This window comes from Berghia stephanieae, chromosome 9 (assembly GCF_034508935.2).
Source record: "Berghia stephanieae isolate SIO BIC M18660-M18661 chromosome 9, UCSD_Bste_1.3, whole genome shotgun sequence".
Lineage (NCBI taxonomy): Eukaryota > Metazoa > Mollusca > Gastropoda > Nudibranchia > Aeolidiidae > Berghia > Berghia stephanieae.
The window spans coordinates 27,117,599-27,132,684 of record NC_088368.1 but is presented as its reverse complement, the minus strand read 5'-3'; the positions used below and the strand labels follow the sequence as shown (position 1 = coordinate 27,132,684).

Sequence of the window (15,086 nt, the reverse complement as noted above, 5' to 3'; positions counted from 1 at the left end):
TATTATTATTATTATTATTATTATTAATATTTTATAATATTTTGTATTTTTTGTACGTTTGTTAATCGATGTTAGTTTTTTTTTGCGTTTTTCTATTGTTCATACCATTTTTTTCCACTTTCATGTATGTTGTTATCAAATTGTTGATATATTATTGGCGAAAGCCTAAGATTGAATAAACTTTGAAACTTTGAAACCTAAGTTTTGATTACCAACCCAGTCGCACCAGACAATGTGTCCCAAAATAGATATGATGCGCAATAGCTCGCCGTATGGAGCTTTTTCTCGCGTGTATGTCCCGACATATATAGATAGAATGCGCTTGGCCAAGGAGTTCACAACATTGCCATCCGGAAGTATAACAGACGAACACACAAACTCTGTGTAACCATGAACTTTTAGAGTCTGGTTAATACAGTTTAGTGAGAACAACTCACAAACGCGGATGGCAAAAACAATAACAAAGGCCTGAGTGACGTCATCTTTGAACTATCTATTGGATGAGGGAAGCAAAATCAGTTAACCTTCACCATTGATTATTGAATGCCCTACAATACTATGGATTTTTTCCACCTCTCTCTTGCATTTCGTTATGTCCGACTAACATTTTAATAACAAAAGCCATCACTCAACCTACGATATCAAATGCTTGGCTTGCTCAAACACCACAAAACAAAAACCCCCACTTGCATTTTTCGGTTTTCATGGTTATGTCTTACAGATACTCATCGCCATGATCTAACTACACTCCAATGACGTATCTCTCTCTCTCTCTCTCTCTCTCTCTCTCTCTCTCTCTCTCTCTCTCTCTCTCTCTCTCTCTCTCTGATTGGATGAAGCCACACTTCAATTTTGACAAGTATGTGGGAGGAGTGAATTTTGTCTCTATATAAATCCGTGTCTTCAGGTGTAAAATTCATTCGGAAATATTTCCTACAAACGTTCACGATGAAATTCAATGCTGTTCTGGTGAGTTGAATTTTTTTATTTTTCTATTTGAAGGTAATACCCATATCAACGATTTCCCAACTCAGTGTGGTATTATGTTGAGTTGAAACAAATGATAAAAGTAAGATTGTACTTGACTGTTGTACACTGGAAAATAACATGCATTTAAAAAAAATGGCCAGAAAACTCGAACTTTATATATAGATCTATTTAAATGACCCTCATTCTGCTAAAAACTCCCAAAACTAGGACTTCGTAAGTTGTTTCTTACACTCTTACTACTTGGCATCGGACTGTATCGGTAGACATGTAGTTGTCGCCCCTGGTAAAGTCAATCTGTGGTAGATCGACAGCATCTAGTGTCTGAAGGGGCGGCTTTGTCTTTTCTCCTTCAACTGGTCATTCTTTTCTCCCATGCTGCTCTTTACTTTCATTTTAATCGATAGATATTTGAAAGGCTAGGCTTCTGGCTAAAATTTGAAATACGTGTATTTCCAGAATAATACAACACACCGTTATAAGGTTTCACAACGTGAAAAAAAAAAATGTGCACGTTTATTTTGTATTATGAACTTAGCTTTAAAAGAAAACTTTGCCCATTAAAAAAAGTGTTTACCATTTCAATGTATCTATATTAGTTTCATATATTCTTCTACGAGCAAGACATTGTTTGGCCACTTTTTGTCTACCGGATATTTTTAATGTTATAACATCACTTTTATTCTTTGTTCCTATTAAACAAGGAATTAATTTAACCTCGCCTTACCAACGATAGGTAAATCGTCACATTCGTTACGATACAACCAATATTTTCTCTTATTCAAATTTCTCTTGTACATCATAACATTTTTAAAAAATGAACAGTGTCTTGTAGAGCAGGTTTTACTAAAGAATTATGTACCACAAGAACTTATTGCTATTGTGTGTGAGTGATAAAAAATATATTTGTGTTAGTTGGGTGTGAAATTTTGGGGAAAATCCTGAAAATGGCTGGTAAGGAGGGAGTTAAAAGCGATATCTGACATATTTATAATTGTAATTGAAGCGTACATAACTTGAACTTGGGACCTTCCAGCCGAACAGCTTAAAGCACAATGCTACAGTCATCTATCCTGTGGTGATATTCAATCATGTGAATGTGACGAGAAGAATAATTCTCTTTCAGATCGAAAATAATTTTCATTTTGTTTTAATCGTCTGTTGTACATTAATATTTGTTTAAGATTTATCTAGGCAGTCATCATTCAGATGCTGTTTTTTTTTATTTACTTTTTTATAATTTTAGTAGTAGTAGTAGTAGTAGTAGTAGTAGTAGTAGTAGTAGTAGTAGTAGTAGTAGTAGTAGTAGTAGTAGTAGTAGTAGTAGTAGTAGTAATGCTAACCATAACCAAGAATGGTGCAATAAGTTATCGTGGTCACTTCATAAAAAAATTAGCACTGGCATCAATTTAAAAAAATCATCACCATAACTTTAGAATTGGAATGAACCGTTTATCAATCCCCCATAAAAAAAGTTAGGAATCAAATTAATGTTATTAAAGGCCTGTTAATATATGCAAAACTAATTATTAATGTCTACTTCTAAAGAAATATCAAGAAATAGCCGCACATCTTTATATTATAATTGTCAATTCGGACCATCTACGAAATGTTCATAGTAGTAGGCAGGTCTGTATTATTATTAACAAATCGATCAACCAATTCCAATCCGTAAAATAATTCTGTTGTGACACCGTGATTGAATTGTTTCCGCCTCATGTCTTTCTTCCATGACTATAGATGCTGATCTCCCTGCTGTTTGCCGGTTTTATCAACTCACAAGCTGAGCGGCCTAAGACTGGAGTAAGTACTCATAACACTTAATATGTTGCTAACCGCCCCAAAACGGTGATTTTTATTATGAGACAGCGTGGCTCAACGGTATGGCCTTTGATTTTTACCCAAAAGGTACAGAGTACGATTTGTGGCCTTAAGCAAGTCACCTCGCCCTAGTTCACTTGGGGCGCTGAACCGCGGCTAACGCCTGTGTTATTCCAGTCTTCCCTTGGAATAGACACTAAAGACAAATTTCCCCGTAGGATTGAATAAGGGGGATTTTAAAAAAATATTTTTATTAATTTCCACGCTGATACAAGTGCTTAGAATGGATTTCAAAATAATAATCGTCAGATATTTTGTCATTTTAAGAAAATAGAATAATATTCATTTTTTTAAATAAAAGCAAGGACGACTGTATAGAGATAGTCATCCTTGAATAAAACATTTAAAAAAAACATATCAATGAGGGGGGGGGGGGTCATAGCTCAGATGGTAGAGCACTCGCTTCACAAGCAAAGGGACCGAGATTGATCCTGGGTGCAGTCGAGATTTTTTTTCTGACCCCGCCCCCTGTTCACCTAGCAGTGATTGGGTAGATGGGTCTGTTTGAACTTGCGGAAATTACTTTGCGATAGACTACCGTCCTATCCAATTGCTATAGAAACCGGGATAAACTACGGGCCCGATGGTCCTTATGGCTCTGAAAGACTACCTTTTATCTTTAAGGGTCAAGGTGTCCGGCCGAATGATTAAGGCATTTCACGGTAACCCGGAAAGACTTGAGTTCGAGTCCTGTTTCAGGCACACGCTTTTGTTTTATTGCCCAAGATGGATAAGCCCATAATTAGCTCACTTTTGGACAACACGGGTGATTCCTGTTGACAGAGTGTGTTTGATGGATTATCTATATTCTCTCATGGAATGCCTAGGTGAAGGCACCTTTAGTATAGGTATTAAAATTGTCACAACTATCAGGAACCTCCGTAGTGTAATAGTAGCACAATCAGAAGGTCTGAGGTTCGATCACCAGTCGGGGTAAACAGGCTCTTTGGAATATTTTTTTCTTTCTTGCTTTGTTTGACACTTTTCATACACACTTGTTCCCTAGTTTCTTAATTTGATATTTTCATAAAATAAAAATGGAGCAACTCAAATATCTCCGTCCTCGTCCTCTCAATTGTGTGTTATATGATGCAAGCGTACCCTTTTGAATAGTATAGGTATTAAAATTATCCCAACCACCTAGAGCCACTGTCGTGTAAGGTAGCACGTCTGACCGTAACCCCAGATTCGATACCCAGTCGAGGTAGACGGATTTTTCGGGATGTTTTTTCAAATTATTTATTATTTTTATTTATTAATTAATTATTTTTACTATAATAATAATAATAATATAAAATAATAATAATAATAATAATAATAATAATAATAATAATAATAATAATAATAATAATAATAATAATAATAATAATAATAATAATAATAATAATAATAATAATAATAATAATAATAATAATAATAATAATAATAATAATAATAATAATAATTATTATTATTATTATTATTATTATTATATTATTTATTATTATTTTTATTATTATCATTTTTTGCCTCGTCTGCTACCGTTTCATACACTCTTTTTCAGATCTTCATCTTACGATGAAGCGCAGAAGGGTGTAATGGTTAATTTTATCTTTTACCATCTCCTAACCAACCATAAAAATATCGTCCATTCGTTACGATGCGAGTAACAATTTTCTCATTCTGATTTATTTTGTACATGACAAAATTTAAAGGATTTTGTTATAGTTGTACAGCTATAAAAACTCGACAAAGTGTTTGATATCGCATTTTGTTGTTATGTATGAAATTTGTTTGAATAAAAACAAGGTAGTTTTGTGTTGGGTGGGTGGGTGTAATAAAATCCTATAAATAGGATTATCTGCTAATTTTTATATATTTCTCTTTTTAGACTCCTTCAATGACAAAAGTAAGTGGCTTTGACCGATTGTTTCAGATTATCATCATCATTTTCATCAAAAACATCATCATCATCATCATCATTATCATCATCATCATCATTATCATCATCATCATCATCATCATCATCATCATCATCATCATCATCACCATCATCATCATTCTCACCATATCAACCTCATCATCATCATCATCATCATCATCATCATCATCATCATCACCATCATCACCACCACCACCATCAAAATCGTCATCAATATCATTATCATCATATCAATATTTAAAATCGCCCCATTGACATCATGATTAAATGTTGTATTTATAATATATACGAAGTTTTCATTAATGATACGTATTAAAATCATATTTTGTTTATGTCATCATAACCTTGAAAGTTGATAATGCATTATACTTACATTTAATGTTGGGGTAGTTTTTAATTGAATTTCAACATTTCAATACTCTTGAATATTCTTAGATACAGAATTAGGTGTTAAAATGAAAAAAAAAGAATTCGTATTGAATTAGGGAGGTAATTATCAATACCTGATTAATCACATCAATTATAATATTATGAAGCCCATTGAACATGGTAAATTCGTGAAAATGCTCTAGAACAATGTTCTAAAGATCAATGAATATAACAGCTTAATATATTTATTTATATATTCTCGTTCCCTGGAATATTTATGAGTCCATGTATATATATATATATATATATATATATATATATATATATATATATATATATATATATAATATATATATATATATATAATATATATATATATATATTATATATATATATATATATTATATATATATATATATATATATATACAGTGGACTCCGGATAAGACTATGTCCAGGGGAACCGAGAAAAAAATCGACTTATCCGAAAATCAACTTAACCGGAGTGTAACCAAATGAGCAAAAACGCATTTGAACAAAGCAACCCAATCTAGAATGAATATGTCTCTTCATATCGCGCGGTCTCTGTAGTGGTCATCAGAGGCTCCTACCCCAATAGCCCCATAGAGGAATCAGAATACATAAAAATCGGAATTTGAGATAAAAAAGCGGAATCAACTTACTGTTATTGACTATGACATGCTTTGCAGCAGATAATGTAATAGACAATCCAAAAGTACTCAAATGATTAAAAATATAAAATGTGTAAAAATGTACAAATTGTGTAAAGACTAAGAATGGGGTCAAATAATAAAAGAGAACACACAGGTCCTGGCCGTCTGAGAACAAAGTATTGAATGGATGGATTTAACCTTGTCAGGACCCCCCCCCCCCCCAATCATACAAACACACACAAACACGTACACAGGGCTAAAATTAAATAGGGAAAGAAGCTGACCTTACTCAATATTATTACCGATTGGAGCCAACATATAATATTACCAAGGTCATTGACCTCACGAATTGGAGTCACAATAATAATAATACTTCGGTCAACCCCCCTCCCAATTATATGATATTATCCGACATCAGCAGCACACACTTTGAAGGGATTAATCATTCACAATGTGTGTTGATTGACCATAGGAGATGCTGACGAAATAAGCCATAGCTCACTTTTTTTCACTAGAGATTTTTTTATTCGATGGGAAAGGTGGAAAGCGGAATTTTTGCTTTGAATGTGGAATGTATACCAATTAAGTGAAATTATTCCGCAAAAAGCGGAAGGGTAGGAGCCTCTAGGTCAAGGTCATGCTTCTTGTAAATTGTCGAGACAGAAAAAGCTGGTATGCCAATTTCCTATGCGATGATTTTCTGTCGCATGCCAAACTTTCCAAATGCATCGAATCTTCCTTTTCCGCGATAGGTTTGCCATTGTAGTTGTAGTTGTATACTTCAATTCTTCTTGATAAAATTTATACTAATTAAGAGGGCCATTACATAGGATGGCCTGGAATTAGAACCAAAAATTTTTTTAACCAATGGAAATACTTGTTTATTTGTGATTTTATTGTAGTCATGAGTGATAAGAACATCGACTTAAGCGACATCGACTTATGTGGAGTTTTTTTTTTATTACTAATGTTATATAGGAAGAAGGGGGAGGGACCAAGAAAAAAAATCGACTTGGGTAAAAATCGACTTAGGCAACGTCGACATATCCAGAGTGCACTGTATATTGTATATATATATATATATAATATATATATTATATATATATATATATATATATATATATATATATATATCAAGGACAACTATACTGAAAGGACTGACAGATTATCATCATCATGTTCATAATAAACATCACCTTCAGTCCCCGCTAGTGGGGGCCAACTAAAAATATAGAAAATTCAAACCATAATAACAGCAGGGGCATTATATGGCAAATCTACCTTTTTAGAGAATGATTATGAATTCTGGGTCCAAAAAAATCTTTAATGATTATTATTATTATTATCATTTTTTTGCTTCGTCTGCTACCGTTTCATACACTCTTGTTCAGATCTTCATCTTACGATGAAGCGCAGAAGGGTGTAATGGATAATTTTATCTTTAACATCTCCTAACCAACCATAAAAATATCGTCCATTCGTTACGATGCGAGTAACAATTTTCTAATTCTGATTTATTTTGTACATCACAAAATTTAAAGGATTTTGTTATAGTTGTACAGCTATAAAAACTCGACAAAGTGTTTGATATCGCATTTGTTGTTATGTATGAAATTTGTTTGAATAAAAACAAGGTAGTTTTGTGTTGGTGGGTGGGTGTTAAGTTTCATGGAAAACTCTGAAAATGTTTGGCAAGTAGACAAGTAAGCCTTAACAACGCCATTGTCACATCTCACATCTGTCTTTAGTACTTTACACCTAAATCTACCGTGTTTTTTGACATAGGGAAACCCAAAACGTCCCACATCCTTTGTTAAATATAATGAAGCTTCTGTTTTTATATCATTGTTATTCATTTCTTTTATCGACACGCAAATTATGGTTTATTTACAAATTTACTAAAAATAAATCCAAGTAGTGAGTATGAATTAGTATTGATATGAAATTGTTCACCTATTCAAACTATAAACAGGATAATCTGCTAATTTTTATATATTTGTCTTTTTAGGCTCCTTCAACGAAAAACGTAAGTGGCTTTGACCTATTGTTTCAGATTATCATCATCATTTTCATCATAAACATCATCATGATCATCATCATCATCATCATCATCATCATCATCATCATCATCATCATCATCATCATCATCATCATCATCATCATCATCATCATCATCATCATCACTACATCATCATCATCATCACATCATCACCATAATCATCATTCTCACCATATCTACCTCATCATCATCATCATCATCATCATCATCATCCATCATCATCATATCTCACACCAATATCACCTCATCATCATCTCATCATCATCTATCATCTTTCATTAATCCATCATCATCATCAATGTCATCATCACATAATCATACATTCTCACCAATACTACCTATTCATCATCATCATTCTCATCTCATCATCATCATCATCATCATCATCATCACCATCATCACCACCACCACCATCAAAATCGTCATCAATATCATTATCATCATATCAATATTTAAAATCGCCCCCATTGACATCATGATTAAATGTTGTATTTATAATATATACGAAGTTTTCATTAATGATACGTATTAAAATCATATTTTGTTTATGTCATCATAACCTTCAAGTTGATAATGCATTATACTTACATTTAATGTTGGGGTAGTTTTTAATATGAATTTCAACATTTCAATACTCTTGAATATTCTTAGATACAGAATTAGGTGTTAAAATGGAAAAAAAAGAATTCGTATTGAATTAGAGAGGTAACTATCAATACCTGATTAATCAACATATAATATTAAATTGTAAGCCATTGAACATGGTAAATTCGTGAAAATTTCTAGAACAATGTTTAAAGATCAATAATAATACACTTAATATATTAAATAACAATACTAAAGACTGACAGATTAACATCATCATTTCATCATAAACATCTTCAGTCCCGCTATGGAAGTCCAACTAAAACAAGGAATTAACCAAATAACTAGAGAGGAATTCATTTATTTTGCAAGATTACCTATTAGAGAAATGGATGAATTTGGCCAAAAAAATCTTAATGATTATTATTTAGATATTTTTTGCTTCGTACTGATACGTTTAACTCTTGTCAGATACTTCATCGACAATTAGAACGCGAAGGGTGTGGATAATTTTATCTTAACAACTCCTAACCAGCCATAGAAGATATACGTACCATATCGTTACGATACAATATCATTTCTAAGGTCTGATTATTTTTACATCACAGAATTTCAAGATTTTATTTATTAGTTTACAGCTAAACAACTCGACAAAGGTTTGATATCGCCAGTTTGATTGTTATGTATGAAATTTGTTTGAATAAAAACAAGGTATTTTGTTTGGTGGTGTGGTTAAGTTCTATGGGAAAGACTTTGAAAATGTTTGCAATGACTAAGCCTTACAACCTTGTCAACTCACACTTCTTTGTACTTTTACACTAATCTACGATTGACTAATTTACCATTGAATCCCTAAACGATCCCACAACCTTGTTCAAATAAATGAAGCTTCAGTTTTATGATTGTATCATTCTTTTATCTAACGCATATGGTTTATTACAAATTGACTAAAATAAATCCATAGTCAGTTATGAATTAGCACATATGAAATTTTACATATTCCAACATAAATAGGATAACTGCTAATTTTTATTATTTGTCTTTCTGCTAATAACGACAAATCGTAAGTGGCTTTTGACCTATTGTTTCAGATTACATCATCATTTCATATAAACACTCTCGAATCATTATCTATCAACATCATTTCTCGAATTTACATATCACATTAGATCACCAACATATCATTCTCACCATAATCAAGTTTTCCGCTTCATCCATTCATCAACATCATACAATTCTCAAATCATCATTCATTCAATTCAAACTATATCATTCTCAATCCAATCTACGAACATCACATCTCACATCATCATAAAATCAATCATCACTTATCATCATCAATCACATACATCACACCACCCACAAAATCGTCATATATTCTTAATCATTTCGATAAATATTATTAATATGCCCATTGACATCATGATTAAATGTTGTATTTATAATATATACGAAGTTTTCATTAATGATACGTATTAAAATCATATTTTGTTTATGTCATCATAACCTTGCAAGTTGATAATGCATTATACTTACATTTAATGTTGGGGTAGTTTTTAATTGAATTTCAACATTTCAATACTCTTGAATATTCTTAGATACAGAATTAGGTGTTAAAATGGAAAAAAAAGAATTCGTATTGAATTAGAGAGGTAACTATCAAGACCTGATTAATCACATCAATTATAATATTGTGAAGCCCATTGAACATGGTAAATTCGTGAAAATGCTCTAGAACAATGTTCTAAAGATCAATGAATATAACAGCTTAATATATTTATATATACAACTATACTGAAAGGACTGACAGATTATCATCGTCATGTTCATCGTAAACATCATCTTCAGTCCCCGCTAGTGGGGCCAACTAAAAATATAGAAAATTCAAACCATAATAACAGCAGGGGCATTATATGGCAAGATATACCTTTTTAGAGAATGATTATGAATTCTGGGTCCAAAAAAATATTTAATGATTATTATTATTATTATCAGCAGTGAATAAGAGTAGCCAAGAAACGGAAAGGATGAGTATTTGGATATTCTAAAAACTGACCTGATAGTGATTGATTCAGGATGATTTCTTTAGAAGCTTGATTAATGAATGTACATGTAACGTGATGATGAGGATGAGGTGAACAATTAGATGAAGGGGAAAGGAGTGTACAATATCAACAAAGGGAGGTAATCTGTGGAGGATGATCCCAAGAAAAATATGAATACCAAAATATCTACTAAGGATGCGCTACATATATCGTAGTTGTAATTAGGATCTCTCGAATTTATTAATTTTTTAATTTTGTGAACACTATTTCATCCCTATAAGGGACGATCGGTCTGCCAGGTAGAATTTTCATGGTAACACCTGCAGACCAGTGTCTTTCACAAATAACAAATTCTGTCGGTTGTGGTTCAATATCATTATGAGGAGGGAGTTTGTTTAACCATGTTTCCCATTCTGGTTCCTCTTCAGGCAATCTGAACACACAACATTTGTTGGCTTTATTGTAGTTATACATTGCAATTCGCAACATCACAATTTTCCCCATCTTGAATTTGCTAACAAATCACGTCCATGAACATCAGACCCACAAGAGGCAAAAGTTCATGTGAGGCAAAACATTCGGAGTACTGGTTCATTCCATATAGTCAATGGACTAGCATCAAATTCATAGTTCCATTCCATTCCATAGCCACATAGTTTTATTTAATAAAGTAACTTATCAGATCAATGAGAGTATAGTCAGAGTACAATAGTCGGATTCTTAATAAGGGGCGCGCCTTTTTCTTCTTTTTTCTCAGCTGTTCACAATGTACAGCTGCAAAAAATTATATGAACCTCTGGATCATTTTGTCTAAATAAAAAATATTTTTTCACGAATTTTAAAATAATAGGAAAGTATTTCGCTTATTAAAATCGAAAACTGGTAAGGATCGGAACCAAAATATGATTATAAAGTGAAAAATATGATTTTCCGCCTATCCATTTTGAAACAAAAAATTGTTAAAATGGAATGTTCAGTTAATTGAAACTTATGTGATGTTTGTACAGAATCCGAATATGAAGGAACGACAGACATGCTTACATTTTATAAAAATCAATATACGTTATTGATGAATACAAATGAAAGTGAACATTACGCGCTTCCAACATTATTTTGATTTCAAATTTTTGATAAATAGCTTATTATTTATGCCAAAGAGGATTACATACATTTAATGTAGACCAGTCAAAATTAGAAATTCATCAATTTATGATACAGTGTTTAGACAAGTATGTGCTTGTGTTCAACAACAACGTAACAACAATAACATGCAAAACTCAGGGCTGATTGTGAAATTCCAATTCCATAGCTGTCCTCTTTAATGGCTTATCGATAGATACAAGTAGACTTTTTTCGCAGCTTTACGAGAGAGAAACCGATAGAGATTCTGCATCATATCGTATTGTTTAAGAGCTTATCGGTTTAAAAGAAAACTTAAAATGCTGTGTGAAACGTTCATGCATAGATACAATTTTTCAAAGTTAAATATAAACATTCATGGTTAATTTGACAATTTTGAGTATTTAATCACTAATTCAAATGAGTTAAAGCTAGAGATTCATATCAGTCTTTGGTAATTGCGACGTGATGTAAATAAAAAGCAATAAATTACAAAGTCAAAATCGGATGCAAACTACATAAGTTGTATAACAGTTATCTAATGTGTGTTGCTTTTATTCGGAAAATAGTATTAGGTGAACTCATAACCACTAGCCGGAACTACCGTGTTACAAGATTAATTTGAAAAACGATGAATTCATCTTACTTGGTGCGAAAATGTTTACATTTTGAGCAGTGTAAAATCTCAAATTTTATGACAGCGGTTTTAAAGTAGCTTTTTATAGGTCGTGAAGAAGAAATCTGTTTTGTGATATGGCATCACAATACGGGCCAAAATATTTATTCAGTTAAGAGAAATTGATTCGGAGGTTGACACAAAGTTTTACAACTTTTGATAGAGGGAAATCTGAGAAAAACTAGAAATACACGCGCCATTCATAAAAAATCTGACTAATATGTACTATAGTTCATTCCTAACAGTCAATGAGTAGCATCAGAATCAGATCCATAGTTCCCTTCCATGTAGTCAAGAGTTAATTAATAGAGTTACATCTCAGATCACTGAGACAAAACTATATATTCAGACTACTAGTTCATTCCTTTCAATCAATGGAGTAACATCAGATCGATAATTCCCTCCCATAGTTACAGGGATAATTAGAGTGAGCGAGTTGAGTGAGTGTAACTTGTAACTGTAACAGTAACATCTCATATCAATGAGGCAAAACTTAATACTCTATATTCAGAGTACGAGTCCCATACGATTGACAGTCAAATCAGCAACACCAGATCCATGTAATTGGCATATATCATATATGGTAATATCAGACCCACTAACTATTCTAGCTATCTATCAATAGCAATGACTACTGCTAGTAGTAGTAGATAGTAGTAGTAGAAAGGACTGTTCAAGTTGTGAAGTTGACGTGACGAGAAAAAGGGCCCTCTAGACTTATACACTAGACTAATACAATAAAGTCAATATTTATCAGTTAACCATATAGTTATAGAAAAAAAGATATAAATATAAAGCCATAGGCCATAATAAAATAAGAAACAGTAAATCCGAATCAGGATGTCGGAGTCTGATCACCATAATATCTGTGCGACTCGACAGAGCAAACACGACAATGGGTCCAACTATCGTCTGCAGGAACTACAGCCAGATGCTAATTCTAAACATTTCTTAAATAATAATTATTACGCAATTATTATTGGTACTTACCACTTTTCAAAGATTCTGGTTCAATAAATTAGCCATAGATATTAAAAGGAATAGAAAGCAGATTCGTACTTTTGATTTTATAAAATGATAACAAACCCAATCACTCAAGTTTGTAAGAGGGCGTCATAAAAAATAATTCATACTTTCCTGTACAACTGTTGATAGTTCACTACTTTTTGTATATTTTCATATCATTCAAGACATAAGAAATATTATTTAAAACTTATGGTCGCCAATTAACCCATTTCTTATAAAGTACCGAAATTATAAAAACAGAATCAATTATTGCGAATTCAAGGAAATTGTACCAAGGCAGAAAAGTAGTTTTGCTTGAAATCGTTATCCAACCAGTGGCCCCCACTAGCGGGGTCTGAAGATTCCACATGTCAATCCTTTCAGTATAGTAGTCCTTGATATATATATATATATATATATATATATATATATATATATATATATATATATATATATATATATATAGCCATTAATATATAAATACATTACTTAAAAACCCAAATAGACGGCAGAGAAAGAAGATAAGCACGTTCTTTCTGTGTCGAGGCCTTGGAATGGAAAATGTAATTATTTCTTTCTCTGTCGTTTATCTGGGTTTTAATTGTTTTGTTTTTGTCTTTGTTTTCTGTTCGCTGAAGAAAGGTTTTGAACCCGAAACATTCCGTGAATGTTTTATTTTTTTTTTTTGTTCTTTTTTTTTTAAAGCTGTTATAATCATGTTTGTCTATTACTGTTTACTACAGTCCCCAACTTCTACCAGCTTATAATATCACTGTTAAAATGTTCATATTTTAAAAGGAACATTAGTTAACAATCTCTTCCAATATCCTATACACCATGGAATCTCAGGGTATTGTTTATGAGACAAGGAGAAATAGTCTCCTTTTAACTCAATAGATCTATGGCAAAAATAAAAACATTTTCTCTAATTAATGATTTTTTAAAAAGAGACAAAGTAGTTTTTGAAATTTAAAAAAAAAATCCTTCAGAGCAATTTGACCCTTGGAACTATAGCTTATCCCTCTTTCTTTGGCGGTAAATGGACAATAGCAATTAATTGCTACCCTTTGGAAGGGAATCTAGTCTATTGCAAAGTACTTTCCGTCAGATCGAACAGAACCAGTTACCCAATCACTGCTGGTGGACAGGGGTAAAAAGCTCGGGAAATGTCACTTTCCAAATACTTTCCTTTTTAATCACCTAAGTGGAAGTGCATGTTGCTCTGAGATTATGTAATTTTGAAACGATAAGTGTAAAATTTATTTTTTAAAGCACGAATATTACCAATTTACTGTTTTATTTTACTCACAGCGTTGGGGAGGTAACCTTGGATAGGCCTTTGGACGTTACTACAACGGCACATGTTTCGTCACTGTTGTTGAGATTATGCAATAAAGAAACATAATATATAAAAAATATAATATATCTTTTTTTTCTTCTCTGCTGTTGTTATCTTGCAATATTAAGTCTTACAATGGATGTAAAACATCATATGAGCATGTTGGACGATATTAAACTTTTTGTCAGACATAAATAACACTGTTAACAGCCAGGTACTCAATTTACACCTTATTGTGAGCGAACATGAATAAAGAATCTTCTCCATGGACTCAACTATGCGTCGCTCAGACAGGGACTTGAACCCAAGACCTTCCGATCCAAAGGCAGAGTCATGCCACTAGACCAGATAGCCATAACTATCGTTATTGTGTAGGTACACACAACACAAACCTTCATAACTTTGTGTACCATGTCACAGCGCTCCA

The 15,086-nt window shown here is 32.4% G+C and overlaps 1 long non-coding RNA gene across 1 annotated transcript; it reads left to right on the top strand.

Annotated features, from left to right (window-relative positions):
- The first annotated feature begins 543 nt into the window (after positions 1–543).
- LOC144979347 (uncharacterized) lies at positions 544–14,722 on the top strand. Its single transcript, XR_013646670.1, has 5 exons — positions 544–969; positions 2,728–2,790; positions 4,739–4,756; positions 7,840–7,857; positions 14,632–14,722. It is a non-coding gene; the product is annotated as an uncharacterized LOC144979347 (long non-coding RNA).
- Positions 14,723–15,086: the final 364 nt, after the last annotated feature.